This window comes from Aythya fuligula, chromosome 1, assembly GCF_009819795.1.
Source record: "Aythya fuligula isolate bAytFul2 chromosome 1, bAytFul2.pri, whole genome shotgun sequence".
Classification (NCBI taxonomy): domain Eukaryota; kingdom Metazoa; phylum Chordata; class Aves; order Anseriformes; family Anatidae; genus Aythya; species Aythya fuligula.
In genome coordinates, this window is record NC_045559.1 from 70156485 (window position 1) to 70173395 (window position 16911).

At 36.0% G+C, this 16911-nt stretch overlaps 1 protein-coding gene across 1 annotated transcript in view; it reads left to right on the forward strand.

Moving 5' to 3' along the window:
- LOC116487934 (potassium voltage-gated channel subfamily KQT member 1-like) overlaps window positions 1–16911 on the forward strand; it is a 318679-nt gene that overhangs the window by 193075 nt on the left and 108693 nt on the right.

The window sequence follows — 16911 nt, forward strand, 5'->3', positions numbered from 1 at the left end:
CCCTGATATCCCTCAACCTCTCCACCTCCTCCTTGAGCTCCACCACCATGCGGACCAGGTCATCCACCTGCTCACACCTCACGCACGCAGTTTCTCTACCTCCCGCCGATGGCAGGAACAGGCTCAGACACTCCCTGCATCCGGTGACCTGAACTGCTGCATTTTTTAATGGGTAGTCGGTCTGGGTGTGTACCGACTTTCTGATACAGTGAAGGTTGTTTTTTTTTCCACGCATGATTACATTGGCATAGTGAATGGTGGGTTTACCTTTCATATCCATGCTTCTTTATTCAATTAGGGAAGTAGTAATGTTTCCTGGGTAGAGAATGTTTTTATTTAAGTATGGAATGCAGAAATATATTCCCAGAGTTGCAATTTTTCTACACTAGGACATTCAACTTTTAAAATACAGACCTTTACTTTCACAAATTTTTAATTCTAAAAGCTTCTGACTGTTGAAATTGGACAAAGGAATGCAGAGCACTTATTCTATGTCACTATGTGACTACTCAAAGGTTTGTCATTCTTTTTAATTTGTTGTTGTTGAGAATACTTTAGAAAAGGCTTCCAGTAGGTATGTATATATTCATTTGTATGACAATACAAATGAAGAGAGGGTGACCTCTTTAAAATCCTAGTGTTAGTACTGGAGTAATAAATTACCTATTTATTTTACCTTCTGCAAAACAAATACATAATTTTCTTCTGTATGCCTTAGGCCTCAGCAGTGTGATGTGAATCTCATCCAGTTTTCTACCAACAATTATGTACTCTTTTGTTATATTTCCAAAAGGTCTGAAATAAGCCTACAAGGTCTTTACATAGTTTCTTTGAAATTCAGGCCACTTTCATTTAGTGTTGTGTATGACAGGAGTTTAATTAAGGGAATGCAGTAGGAAACATGTCAGTGATAACAAAACAATTGTTTGACACTTCCAGTGTTAATAGTTATAACAGTGGGAGAAAAAAAAAAATCATTTAAGACTGAATTGCAATATTTCAAAATCTATAGGGGACAAATAGCAGTGGTCATCCAACAAAGTGAGTTAAGACCTTGTAATAATGTCATTTCTACAAATATGCAAACATGTAAATAAGAGCCATGGTGCATGGGACACGGAGCAGCCATAATTTCACCCTGTCTAGTAGAAGTTGTCCCTTCCCATCACAGGGAGGTTGGAAGTAGATGATCTTTAAGGTCCCTTCCAACCAAAAGCATTCTCCGATTCTGTGATTCTATGGCTTTGACATCAGTGAGGGCAAATAGCTCTCTGAGATTCAAATTATTCTAGGGACATCAAGTGAAGAGTACACTTCTTCAGGAAAGGGCTTGGTGGTTTGATTTTCACAGAAGTAAAAATAGAACCTAATAATTTTAGCCATACCTTCGTATGATATTGTCTCTCATAACGTAGACATGCTCAGGAAATACTATCCACAGGAGGGTACCATCAGTTAGATCTGCAAAACTGCCTGGGAAATCATACTTTCACAGTAGGTTGTTCTGGGTAAAGCAGATTATGAATTAAGATCAAATTTTCTTGTGACATGGGAAAAAAATATCAAGAGAACAAGATGATGAAAATTATTGAGGACAAGTTCACAGCATTGCGTTGAGGTTTTAATGTGAGAACGATAAAGTGCATGAGTAAAGGATGGGTTCCAGGAGCAGCATTATAGTAAGGGCACAGATTTTATTTCAGTACACAAGCAGAGCTTTAGTCAGCAATGTCATGCTATTGCAAGAAAGCAAACCCCATATTGGGATGTATAGACACAAATGTAACTTTCAAGACACATAAAGTAATCCCATAAAGCCTCTGTGGGAGTACCATATACAGTTTTAGGCAACATGCTTCAAGAAAAAATGAACTGAGTAAGAGAGACTCCAATGGAGAGCAATGAAAATGATCAGCAAGCTAGAAAATATGACGTGGGAAGAGATTAAGAGATATTCTTCCACCTAGAAAAGGGAACCTTAACAATGACTACAAGATTGTAGAATATACACAAAACTTCTTTAGGGAGGAAGGAACTGACACACAGTCCATTTTCTCAACAGACAGGATTTAAAATACAATATATACTATAGCAAGATGGATTTAGTATAAATCTTATGAAAAACTTTCTGATCATAAAACATGCTCTATAACAGACTGTATTTTAAGGGTCTTTGAAGAGCTGGCTGAAAGAGGTGAAGTATCAGAGATGACATTTAAATAAAGCCTCTGCCTCAGAAGGGAATGATTAGTTACCCTTTTGACATCCTACCTAATTCAAGGACAGAAGTGGCACTAATGCAAACAACAACAACAAACTATTAATGCAGCTTACAGAAGAATTTTATATAGAATTTTGAAATGCAAAGTTTTTGTTTCTTTCTCTGCTCTCACTCAGAATACTTTATGTTCTACTTAGAAATTATCAATCATCTGGCCATGAATGTTGTGAAATTTACTTATATTTTATGCATGTTACACATTTTTTTTTGAATAGAGAAGTCTGTTAAACATGGCACTTGAAAAGTTCTTTCCAATTGTGTTTAAGACCTCTTTATTTTTATTGCTTTGAGCACAAAAAGAATTTTGAGAGGATTCATTTTTCCTACTAACATTACTAAACCTTATTCTTTACCTGGGAAAGCAGAACCAAAGGTAGCTGTAGATGTTCACAGCTTTGAAGACATGGTTGTTACATTTAGTGAAAAAGTAGTTCATAAATCCATTCTTCCCAGTGCCAGAGTAGAATATGTTTTATCCCAGTAACTGAGCATCCAGTGGTGGTATCTACCCACCCACCCACAGGAGTACATCAGTGTTATCCTAACACATGAGAGGCAGATACAGACCACCCAGCAATATCTGAGTTTCTGGGTGGGCCACTCTTAGACTGATTCTTTCACTTCAGTGCTCATTTTTACTCATTGTTACCAAATAACATGTAGGAGAAATCTAGACGTGATGACCTAGAAAAAGTTAAACGCTCCAGTTTTGAAGCCACATGAGAATTAGTAGAAATGGTTGAAATAAATCACTCTGAACTGTTTTGGTGGAACTTTTTTGACCTTTTTAAATTAAAAAGTTTAGCCAAGTACTTGCCATTCTTGACCCTAATCCATTGCTGAACAGCTCCTCCTTCTAATGTTTAGTCATCAACTAACTTTTTACTCCTTAGTTTTTTAATTGTGTTTTGACACTACTCATTGCATCCCAGCACACCTGGTAAATTCTTGGCTGTTACTTTCTGTCAAAGACATAGCAAGTGCTGCATCCGGCTTTCCAGAAACCCGTAGCATTACACTACAGTGAGGTGGCCAAATAAGAAGTTCATTCAGTTCTGATATTCCCTAAATAAATAAATAAATAAATAATTGAGAGAATATAAGATAATAATCTTCCCATATTTCAGGATCAGGAAGAACTTGGGAGTTGTGTGTGTTAGGATTCATGGCTAAATTTTTACATCACAACAAAAAACTGCAATGGCAGGGAAGGTTTTGTTGATTTCAGAAAATACTGGAAATATTACTAAACTCCTAAACATTTGCTACTTGATAACATTCTACCAGAGTTCCTCTGTTGTTAAGTGCATCTTTAATAGAAGCAAAACCATTACTACCTACTGTCTCCTGTATAACCTACCGCTTTTTCCCAGTGGTAGACAGTCTTGTTGGGACTACAGTCATATGCTTTTTGTATAGCTGAGAACTGTGAGATACAGTCTATGCATCTCAGAAGGGCTGAGAAACATTTCTTGGGTAAAAATAACATCCATTACCCAAGAATCTCACTGCTTTATTGTAGGCCTGGGCTGGTTTGGTGTACATCCAGGAGGAGGTAGTGAGAACAGTCCTAGCACACTGTTGTGGCTCACAACTGAATACACCAAAGTTGTAGGTTACTCAGGAGCCAGCACATCTCCAGTACAGGACGAACAGTCCAACTGCTCACACACCCCATGTGGCTCAAGGGTCAGAGGTTAGCTGGTACTGCAGTTCATCAAGTTGCTGTGCTGCAAGGACTTAACAGGATAAATTAAAGAAAAACATAGCCATTCTGTTGTAAAGAGAACACTGCCTATTTGTACAACAGGTGGTTAGGGAGGGCTATCTGTTGTATTTGATGTGTATAGACATGGTATCTGCAATTTTGTAAGTTTTGTAAATAAAACCACACAAAAGGAAGCCATTTATAAGTAACACCAAAGCAGGCTCACACTGCACTTGAAAAAGCTTTGGTAAACAGCAGCTTTTTTTTTTTTTTTTTTTTTTTTTTTTTTTTTTTTTTTTTTTTTTTTTTTTTTTTCAACCAATACATGTGTATTGATTTAAATCTTTAGCCAACTGCTAGTCTTTAGGTTTGTTGAGTTCTCAGGCTTCCTTACACCAGTCATGGTAACACATACTGCATACTAAATTATTAGCCATCTACAGAATAGCTGAAAAACTTTCAACCAGTTTTCTACTGTGAGTTGTCTGTTTGTACTGTATTGTTTATTCCTGAGCTATGGACAAAAATATCCACAAAGAAAATATTAATGCCAGAAGATTTCCTGCCTCTTGTGGCTAAGCAGGGGCAAACCAGAACAGTTCAAGGAGAGACAATGAGTATCTTGAAGTACATGGGAATGCACATTTCATTACCTACACAATTATATATATTTTTTTCTTTGCTTTAGGAAGTAATTTTTTCTTCCTCTCTTGGAAGCCAAAACATGTAGTCTATCCGGTCTCATTCTCTTCTCAGTGAGAATGGTGTTGTTGCTTTTTTACCCTTTCTTTTTCCACACTCACTGCAGCAGATAGGGTTCATATTTTTGTTTCACTGGTGCTCACCCGCCCCACTCTGCTGTAAGCTAAGCCCACATGTCTGGTAGAGAAAATGCTAGATTCAGAAGCTTTTAATGTAGAAGTCTGTTTGTATAGTAAGATGATTTACATGTCATATGTTAATAATACATTGGAGTGGTTTTTTTTGTTTTGTTTTGTTTGTTTTGTTTTGTTTTTTTTTGGTAGTAGAAGCAGGTTAAAGAAATTTCTTGTAAAGAAATCCTTTCTTGTAAAGAAATACCTGTTTGGCTTTATAAAAGGGTGTAGCGTAGGTTCACTAGTCTGCATATGGTACACAACACATCAGAGGAGCACTTGCATCTTGAAATTCACTACCAGCCTCACAGTGTAGCTTAGAGCTAATCAGACTGTGATAAAAACAGCACTTTGTAAAACTTAACTGGACATGCTCAGAAGTTGATTTAGTGCATATTGCTATATGTTAGTCCATCTAGAGGAGGAGGAGTCGGGAAGGTTTTTTTTTTTTTTTTTTTTTTTTTTTTTTTTTTTTTCTGTGAAGAAAAAATAAGATGGAAAGCCTGCAGAAAACCACAGTAATTTTCCTTATATGAATGCAAGAACTCATTTCCCCAGAGCTCTGCTTTCAGCTAGCCACTAGAGTTTGCTGTAGCAGTTGCACAAACCTCACAAATCTGTTATGAATAGAGAGCGCTGTGTACCATCTCTGACTTTGAATGAGAAAGACAGTTTAAGCTAAAATGTGGATGAGTCAAAAGGCATCATTTTATGCCAAGTTTCAGTCCAGTGTGAATGTTTATAGCCTCTGAAAATTCTGTTATAACATAAAGGCTGCCAGATTCTTAAGTTCAGTGGTGCTATTGGGCTCCTAGTATAATACAAATGTTTTCTTTCTTCGTATGATTTATGGGCCTGTCTCTGCATCTTTTATTTTTTTGTGATCTTGGGTAGTGAAAAAGGGTCCTAAGCATGCCAAACCTCTAACTGACAGTTATCTCACTGGTACTATGAGAAGGGAGATTTGTTGGTCAGAGTGCCCAACTGACCAGAAAAAAAAAATAGCTTACAGTTGGCATTGACAAAGAAAAGTGCAGTAAAAATACCTCAAGTCCAAATATGCAAATCACAGACTGTTGAAGCCAAACCCGGGACACATAAATGCTGCAATAGTTTGGATCAGCACTTTTTCCAAGTAGATAAAAGAATTTATATAAGGTAGAGTTGTTAATTGAATTTTCATGCTCTGTTAAAATAAGCAGATCTTGGAAAGCTAAGATTTTTTTATTTTTATTTTTATTTTTCTGAAAATGAAGTCATTGATAAAATGAAGTGCTTATTGCTAATAAACTGTGTGCCAGGATTCCTTAAGCAGTGTCATTAGTAAGGCAGAGATGATAACCCTGCTGATACAACCAAGACATAAAAATATTGAAGACATTAGGTAAGTTAGGAATGTATAATACTGTAACTTACTATGTGTGCCAGGATCAAAGAACCACAGAATTGTAAGGGTTGGAAGGGACCTCAAGAGATCATCGGGTCCAACCCCCCGCCAAAGCAGGTTCCATAGCAGTCTGCTGTTGGTGTTCCTAACTTGTAAACTGTGAAATACAATTTTGCTTTAACACTTACAGTCCTGAGGAAGACCTATTTTTTAAACACATGCTATGTAACCAAGATATTTTTCATTGCTTGTTAATAGAGAGTCATTTCACACTGTGGTCAATGGATATATTGGATATATTTTAGTGTTTTTGTTTTGTTTTGTTTTGTTTTGTTTTGTTTTTTCCTGACTGGGCATTTTTGACTTCTATTCTTAAGTAAAACACTTTTAAATGGTGTACAATGTCTCTCATATTTTTATGCCAGCTTAAACCTAGCTTGACCTGGCACTATTTCAGGACACGTATTTTTATTCTCTGAATTCTCACTGCTGGAGCTGCTCAAGACTGAGGTTGCCAATTTAGTGCCTGTTCACTAAGGACTCTGAGCCAAGTCTGACCCAGATGGTAGTTTTCCTTCCCCTCAGAAATAAAAATAAATTTGTTGAGGAATAAAATCTGTGTCAGGCTTAATATACTGTATGATGGTGTCATCAGGGTCTTTGGAAGTTTGTAAAAAGGCATCTACAATAAGTAGATCTGAACACAAAGCAGATTGCAAAAACATTTGTCATGCTTTTACATATCATAAAATGATAAGTATGAAACCGTAGTATTTTGAGTGTTGTGTGTGAGCAGGGTGGTATATAGTAGGCATTTTAGACAAAACAAGGCAGAAATACAGCTTCCATTCTTTATGTGTTTGACAATATGGAAAGTATCTATGTTCATGCTAACTACTGTAATATTTGGTCAGAAGAAGTCATTTTGGAAAATTATTTTACATTTTAGACTTTAATGGAGATGCAAAGTTATCATCAACTATTACAGGTTTAGTCTGAATCTAGTTATGTGCCTCTTAGCTTGTGGTATATTTAAGTGACATCATGACAGCATCTTTTATTTTATTTCAGTTGTTGAATGTCATTTAGAATTAAGTAGATTGTAACATGCTACTGACAAAAAAAGCTCAGTTTTAGGCTTTTAGTTGTGAATTTTTCACAGATATTCTTGATTACCTACTTAGGTAAGTGGAAGGCAGTAATTTGTAGCACGCCTGAGCATCAAGAAATATGACTGTGTAACATGATGCACTATCGCCAACCAGCTTGACAGTCCTTTTCTGTAGTTATATGAGGACTGCTACAGGAAAGAATTAGTGCTTTCTGGTGTTTTTTAAGCTTTTGCTCTCTTTGTATCTTTTTGATGTTGCCACAGTTTGTAAAGTGTTTGGTATGGAAAAGCAAAGAACCATTTAAAGTCCAAAATTTTGGGAGAGCATAACAAATGACAAATCAAAGAAACCGACTGCAGGTGTCTGGGTCTAGTCTTCAGTAGATCAAAAGTCAGTGAACAAAAGTCTATTTTGTCTAAACCATCCATTCGTAAATCAAACTCTTAGAGCTTCTTCTTAGTGATGGGCTTCTATAACCTAAGTCGGTAACTGATGGTAGACTTCTCTGATACCTTCTAAGAAATTTCTTTTAAAAGCATTGTTGCTATGGTCATTGAGTCCTGAGTCCTCTGTCAGTGCTGAATCTGAAATCAGTGCCAGTAGGTTTCTCAAATTCCTAGGTCCTGACTGTGATTGATCTTGTGGCTGATTTAGTATACTTCACTGACTATAAATGTTGTTTCTCTGAGGCCTGTTTACTGACCATTACCTGTGTGGAACATTTTTCCTCAATATGTTGATGCAGCATTAGGAGATATTTTCCTTATGTGGACACACATATATGTGAAACCTTTTTTTTTTTTTTTTTTTTTTAAATCCTGTCCCATTCCTTCCCAAACAACAACTGCAACTGCTCCTGATTAAATGGAAAAACAAACAAACAAACAAACAAAAAACTTCTGTACTTATACACAGAATACTTGTGGACCTCCAGGGAGTGCTATGTGAATAGTGTAAATTCACTCCTTTATACTGGAAAATACTCATATGTAGACAAGGCTTTTTTAGCCACAAATAGGTATTATATCACCCCTGCAGTGGCATAGGAAAGGTCATATTTTTATTTATGTTCTACATTTCTATGCAGACTGGATCTTTCAGTTACACCTACGTAAACCATTTTGTCATTTCTTCTCCTTCCTGCTCCATACAGTCTACATCCTAGTATGTGTCTCTTCCCTGGTACATGGTAGAGAAAGAATTCCTCCTTGTTTCATCGTGAAACAAATCTATATATTTGCTGTGACTGGTTTAAAGAAATTGAATGATCACCCATACAATGTGTTATAGAGTGGATGTTATTCTAGTGTACAGAATAAATAAATAGTTCATGAAGTTCTAGAAACATATGGTTCTAGAAACATATGGTTTTTTAAAGCGCTTTCTTCAACAAGCTGATTAAGGTAAAATACTCCTAAATATGGGTACTCAATAAAAAGAAGCAACCTAAGAAATGGTATTTCCAAAAGAAACTCTGAAGCTATAAATATTAAACTGAATTATGGTAGTGTGTAAGAAGCCAGTGAGGCTACACAGATACCTTAGCAGACAGCAGTGATGTAGTAATCTTCTTGTAAGCTGTTTTCATGTAAACATATTGACTGTTTTGTTGACTACATGTATGTGACCTGTTCCGGAGAGCTAAAAAAAAAAACCAACAAAACAAAACAAAAAGGTGATGAAGAGTCCTAATGCATTAAGATAAAGGATTAAAAGGCCAAAGCTTATTTATCTAAAAGGTGTGAGAACCAAAAATGGGAACCTCATTTTAGAGTTAAAATAGAGAAGATAAAATTGGAATTTTTGATATATATCCTCTTATATTAACAGTCTCACAAAAGGAATGGAATTCTTTGTACATTTAAGAACATTTAAAACTAGTCTAGGAAAAACTTCAGGAGTATATCGTGGGGAGAAGCCATGTATTAGGCATGATAAGTGTACAGGATGAGTTTTCCAGCCCTCACTGCATTATTTCTTTGGACTTTAAAAATATCCTGTGTACAATCAGTTCTATTTTTTATCTGTGTCTGGTTTCTTCAAGTGAGCAGCATCTCTTACATGAATAAAAGGCCATCAACAAATAAAAGGGCTAATAGTCCTCTACAAAGAAAAATATTTATTAAAAATAGGTTGTTTTAAGTAAACCTGGTTTAAAACATGGAGAAATAATACAGCATCCTGCGTAACACTAGTAATTGTTGTATATCTAAACATTTTGATATATATATATGTATATCTAACATATCTATACATTAAACATATTGTATATCACTCCTGTTTATTGAAATCCTAACTGAATATTAACTAAATAGAATTTAAATATTTGTTTACATTTGTGCATATTTTAATTTAAATATGTGATGATATGTAAATGCTTTATTTTATATTATGGGTAAATCTCCATTTGTTTCAAAACATTGTATTGTGGTTTAATACAATGCTTACCAGCATAACAGTTTGCTTTCAAAACAGAATAGATCTGTGCTGGTATAAAATTAATGTGCATTTTAATTAATATAGTTTTATGGAATTCTGTAGCTAAAGGGTAACATAAACAGCTGGAATTTAGTAAATTTAAAAGAGAGCTCTACCAATTCTTCTGTCTTTAACTATGAAATCCATACTCTCCCCTGAAATGGAAGAGAAGTGAGAGACAGGCTGAAAACTAGTCTGTGCTGATTGATTTCCTCTGAGTTTGGTTGCAAGTTGGCTGCTTATTTTTGTAAATACAGTTTAAGCAATAATTACAAAGATAAAGTGATTGAGGACTTCTAAAAGAGCCTGTGAGTTGCAAACGCTGCTTTCTGTTTCTTTCTTAAAATTGAATTGCTACTTTTGATCCTGGGAATTTTGACTGTGTTTTATTTATTATGCCAACAGGTCCTTAGAAACGGTTAGCATTCCTTTGTTCAGTATTTCCTAGGCCTGCAGCAGAAGTACTATGGAGGAAAAGTAGTTGAAGTTTTGAATATCTGGGAGAGGGATTAGGGACTGGGAAGGTGTGAAAGATCCCAGCCTGGGTACCATTCATTTTATTCAGTGTAGTGTTGTAAAGTGTGAGAAGGAAGAAGAGAAAAAAGAACAAAAATATGTATTCAGGAATGCACCCAGTGGAAATTTTCAAAACAAAACCAAGTTTTTCCACTTTGAACCCTGTAAGAAGGCTAAGGACAGCAGATAGATTGGTATTCACTTATCAAAGTGGGATACTAAAAATCCATTTATTCCTACAAATAATCACTGTTTTTATACTGTGTCATTCTTGCCTAGGATCCTCAAACTATTTCAAGAAACTCTACCATGACCTTTTTCAAGGTTTAATAGTTGGATTTTTTTTTATTGTTATATATATTATATATATATATTTGCTCAGAGTTTCATTAAAAATTTTGAATTAGTTAAAATTCAAGAAGAATTTTGAGAAATGCTTTTGAGGCTTCTGTATAATGAGAACATGATATATGTGTTATACTCCCATCATAGTCAGCAATTATTCAAACACATAAAATTAAAAAAAAAAAAAAATACCCCAAATGGATTGCAGTGGAGAGGAGAGGAGAGGAGAGGAGAGGAGAGGAGAGGAGAGGAGAGGAGAGGAGAGGAGAGGAGAGGAGAGGAGAGGAGAGGAGAGGAGAGGAGAGGAGAGGAGAGGAGAGGAGAGGAGAGGAGAGGAAAAAATAAGAAGAATTGTCAGAAGTCTTTTGTAGCAGGTGTTTACTTCCTGTTCATTTTCTTCCTTCATAGTGGAGGCTGCTGTGCAAACTGCATCACAAGCTTTCATCTCTCCATTTAAAACAATTGATGGTTGTTTTTAATGATCACGGTTAGCTGTATTATTGTGTTTGTATCAGTGAAAAGGCTTTAGAAAGCATACTGAGTCCAGATCCAAAGTGATTGATGTGAAATTAAGAGCATCTGGTTGTTCTAAGAAGCAGACTCAGAGTCATCTTTCCCTGTTTTGAATCTGTATCTTGTCTCTTACCTCAGTCTTACATGAAGACTGCTCTGCTTAGTTGAATCTGTTCTGTGATCCAGTTGAAAACTGCTTGTTTTTTTTTTTTTTTTTTTTTTTTTTTTTCCTTTTCTCTTTATTTTGTACAGTTAGCTAGATTCTTATTCAGCCAAAAATGCTCTCATGCATTCTCTTTAGCTCCACTTTCAAAACAGCAGGTGGGAATCAGTTAGAGGCATCAAGCTAAGGGCAGTATTACCAAAATCCAGTCCAAATTAATCTCTTTCTCTCTCTCTAGTTCATAGCTATCTAGAAGGGAGTGAATACTGGGCAGCAGGTAGAAGTAGGAGAAATATAATGTAGTTATTTTTATATCAGGTGTTTCAAGATCCTGCCAAATGCTTGTGCTGTTCATCTTCATGTACTTTTTGATTCTGATAGTCACATTTGGGCCTTGATTTTCTTTGGATAATTCTTTCATTAACTTTAGTTAGCTGCTCTTCTGGATGTCTAAGAGCCTGTGAAGTACACAAGTGAAAATAAGCAAGCCAATTCATCTCAGGCAGCAGCAAGTTCTTGTGTGCATCAGGCACAGTGGACTGCAAAAAAAACCATTAACTATATTGAACAGTAGAGTCAAAGCATAATACTTCTCTCAGGGGGAGACAGAACTCCAGAGACAGACGGATTTTATGAATTCATTGCTCTTGAAAATATTCTTGATTAGTGCCCCCAGGAATATTGTACTTATGCTTTTGATCAGCGATTCTGCTGTGTCAGATCTTAATGACACAGCAAGCAGTTCAGTATTCAACATGTGGCTTGTTCAAATTCTCCTGTCCTGTGCTAGGACTGTGGCACAGAGTTGCATGGACCAGTTTCACTCTTCATTAAAATCAAAGTAAGATGTCTTTTAGAGTTTGAACTCTCAGATTTCAGGGCAGTGCTGTAACCTAGTGTGCAAGTTGTGGAGGGCAAATGTAGCAGATGATACATGGCAGATGATGGACAGGATTTTCCTTGCTAGACCCTGGTACTTGTTTGAGTATTTCAGGCTCATACTTTCTATCCACAGTGCAGTGACACAGCTTCTCTCCATTTTTGTGGTCTCCTGGGGCAGAGTTGGCTGGTTGGCACATCATAGCAGTGTTTGCAATGTGCTTTAACAGGAAAGACCAGCGAAAAGTAACTGTGGGGCTGACCAAGTCTCTCAGTTGCTGCTCGAGACTTCACAGACCGGAAGTCCTGGTTAGTGAAAAATAATTATGCCTTCTTGTTCATTTTAATGTATCTTCTTTGGGGAGAGCAGAAGTCTGGGTACAAATAATAGTGCAGCTGCTGTTCCCACTAGCGTGAGAAATCTCTGAGTATTTGGCACTGTATTGCAACTTTGGTTAAGCTTTCTAAATCTGGCAAAAATGACACTAGGGATATCCTGAAAGTCTAGCTCAGAGATTATGATGATCCATTTTAACTTTAATTATGAATTTCTAAAGTTCAATGTGCCAGGGAGTAATCTTTTTGTTTCATCAGCATGACTGAATTTTGCTATATTTCTTGGAGTAGAAAGAAACAGTCTGAACATAAAAGTGTTCATTTTTGACCAAAACAGGGTAGAGAAGAAGGAAGTAGGTGCTGAACTATATGGTGTTTTCTTTTGCTAAGAAATGCCTAAAGAGTGAGAAAACTAGCTCATGGTGTGTGCTACATCAAACCAGTATCACTTGTTGCATTCCTCTCTTTCCTCTCTAATATGTCATGTCAGCAACATATACATTAAGATGCAAATAAGTGTACAATTACTGTGCATGTGTATTATTTGTTTGTGCTTTCTAGCAAGTTATCTAAGACAATGCCCATTTGTTATTATATTTTCTTCTATCCATACCATCTACATTAAAGCTGGATATAATGAAAAGAAAAATTCTTGGTCAAAGCAAGGTAGAAAGACCCTTTCAGTTTTGTCTTGAAGAAAGTCTCCAACTTTAAGGAATGTAGAGGAGATTCTCTGAACGTTACTGTCATTTGTAGCTTGGAAAAAGCCCATAATAAAGACAATAACCTGTTCATTCATTTCTGTTGTGAGTGAAACTCTCTTGCTAATTATTTTTTCCACTGTCTAGGTCTATTAACAGAGCATAGAATGTTGAAGAGACCAGAGTATATGTCCTTGGTGAAATCCACAACATCACAGTTTTCATCATCATTTTACTCTATGTATGAGCTCTGCCATTAAGTGTAGCAGCAGAGGCTTAAACTGAGCAGTCACTGGGTGCTGCCAGCAGAGTATGCAGCAGGCAATTAATATCTGTAAATGAGAGTAGCCCTTTTCTCATTGTCCCTTTTTCTCACATGAAATGGGGAATCAGTGCAGTGTCTGCAGTGCGTCGTTCATCCTACATGGAACAAGTAGCTGTTACCCTGAATATACAATATACTCCCTTCCTGTTTGTCCTAAATAAAGATAGCAAAAACAGCAGCCAAATTTCCCATGGACAATTCTGCTGTCAGTGCTTCAGCTAATACATTGGTGGCTCAGCACTTTTCTACCTCATTAGCAGCCTCTCTGTTTCCCATGCACACCCTGCTTTCATTTCTTGTGTGAGACTTTCTGTATTCTCATGTCGGAACTTAAGTGGCAAATATTCCCACTGTTGCTTCTGCTGGTTCAGCAAAATGGATCATTGCCAGGTAGTTTCCAGCATTTCTGCTGTTTTGTGTCGTATCACTTTGCCTACCACAAATATAAACACTTCAAAATTCTTTTTTACTGGGACAGCAATTTAGAAATCACAGCTTCAAGTCATGTTCACCATCTGTTTTGGGATGCTACATTTTGTTCTTTCGTTTATATGGCCACGTGGTTATGTTGCATAAACAGTAGGAACCATCTCATATGTTTTTTTGTTGTTGTTTGTTCATTTTGCCTCCTGATCATGTTTCCTCTTGTTCTTTTTCTTTTTAAGAAAGCAATAGTCAAACATGCTGCATTACTTCTGATAACCTGTGATACCTTGCCCCATGGAATTCAATGGGATTCAAGTCATTGGGTTAAACAGGCAGCATTTCTATGAGATCTGATCTGAACTCCTTGTAACGTTTATATATTCCAGGAAGTTTTCCTCTAAAAATTAAGTAAGATCTGTAAGAGGGAAGGTCTCATTACTATTCTTTGTTTTTATTGCAGAATAAAAAATATATAAGTCCTTATACTATGCAAAAGCACATGGTATTAAACCTGCACGGATATGAAAATGTATCTTTTACACTGAACATAAACCCCAAAAGAATGATGATATGTCAGCAACATATATATATGAATATCACGAATTCCTTCCATGGCCTTATTAACAAGAAGGCTGTATATGCAGAATAACCCACTAATACATACTAATATTTTTTGCTATGGTTATGTTTAGTGGATGATTTTATGTATTGCACAAAGAAGTTCAGCTATTATACCCCAGAAATGAGCAGCCATGCAAACAAGGCAGAAACCAGAGAAGGGTTGTGACATATAAGCAATGTGACTGTTGTGGTGGTTCTAAAAGTCTTATATTTAAACCTTGGTAGACTAAAATTTCCTGGTACTCCAGACACTGGTTCCCAGTATCTTCTAATATATATTCAGATTATATATTCTTGCAGTGCCCAAAAGCATGCCAGTGGCTGAAAAGTCCAAATAAACAACAGAAAGTTGCTGCCATAAAATGTTTGTTATCTAAGCCACAGATCTTGTAGACTCCCAACCATGAACGCAGATTTGCTAATATGAATGGTTTCTCTGATTTAATTGGAACTTATTGGCTAGATAAAATTATACACTACCTAAATGTTTAAACATTCAGGACCTAAGACTGAACATATCATGATTCAGTGAACATAAACAAACAAACTGGTAACAGCAATGATATGGCTGTTAAATATCACCTTGATAATTTTATTACTAATAACACATGGATTGAGATACCTGAACATTTTTATCTCTTCATGGTTTAAACTTTTCTACTTTTCTCATAGTTTAGAAGAGGCTTTAGTCTGATTATTTTGTTTTGTCTTCTAAAAGTTTTTGGATAAAACTTTTGATGAACCTACTATCAAATAATTTATTTTGTGTATTTAGATAAAATTACATATTTTCTGTAACTTCACTAGCTAGTTTAAAAAAAAAAAAAAAAAAAAAAAAAAAGGAGCAAAGAATACACACACCTCATTAATGTAACCTTTACACTATTAATATAAGTATCTTTTAGGTTTCCTTCCTACAGCAGTAAGTTTTAAGTGAGACCTCTGTCTTTTGTCTGTTAGTATTTTCACCTCACAACTTTGAACCCAAGGTAAATTTCAACTAAAACCAACAGATGTACAAGTATGATCTTGCATGTTTTGTGCAGATCTGCCACTGGTGGAAAAGGGACCTTGAAGTTAATATTTCTATTGAACAAAAAAGTAAAATGAGGCTATTAAACTGCTTGGCAGGAGCCAGGCAGTCAAGGCAATTGAGGCATATCGTCCCCAAGGTACATATGGGTAGATCCAGCCCAGCCACAAGGGTTGTGTCTCTTGGCTGACTGAAAGCTCCTAAAGGTAAGAAATTGTTACAATGGAAAGGAGAATACAGGGGACAGAAGACAGGAACAGAGGCTTCATTAGACATTGTTCACAAGACAGGTGGTTTTCATGTAGTTATATGAAAGCTCAAATTGAAAGGGAATAAGTTACAAACAGATCATATACACAGAGGTGATTTGCTTGTTTCTCTGTTCACTTTCAATGATCTTAGGCCAGATGCAACACCCTATTGTACCTCTTCAGTGAAATCAGGTGCTCTACACACATAAAAGGAAATGGAGAAATACAGTGCTGATTGAATTTTAAACATTCCCTCTGACACAGTAGTCTTTAGTCAGGGTAGAAGTTTTGTGGTCTCCTTATAGTAGTTGATAGCTGACAGAAGGGCATAAGATTCAGACCTTTATTTTGATTCTGTGTACACTAACCCATGTATTTTGTTCCTTTCTCTCTTCACATGCTGCAAACCAAGTGCAGGTAGAATAATGTAACAGAGTCTATATTTCACCAGTCAATCCTGGTGATATAAGCAGCTGGAGAACATGATAGCTGCAGCATAATATAGACAGGTGAATCAAGTTTACACCTAGTGCAAGTGAATGGGGGAAAAGGAAGGAATGTAATTTAATACTACAGCATCAGAGTAGGTCATTCTGGTTCAGTAGATTACTTTTATCAGTGCCACATTCATAGGAATAACATATGGTGGATTGCTGTAAAGAATGGCTCCACCCAGCTCTACAATGGTACCCACCATTTATAATAGATGTTGCTACATGTTTATTACACATTATTAAAAAGTTAGTGTTACAGTATCCCTTCAGAAACACCAAAACCCAAGGTAAGGTTACAGAGATGGTAATATTCAGCCTCCATCCACTTTTTTAAAAAACAAAACAAAACAAAAACACTTTTATATAGTATTTTCTTTAGTATTACTTTTACATAGTATTAATTTATATAGTATTATTATGATTATAGTATTATTATGTTTATAGTATTATGATTACAGTATTGTTGC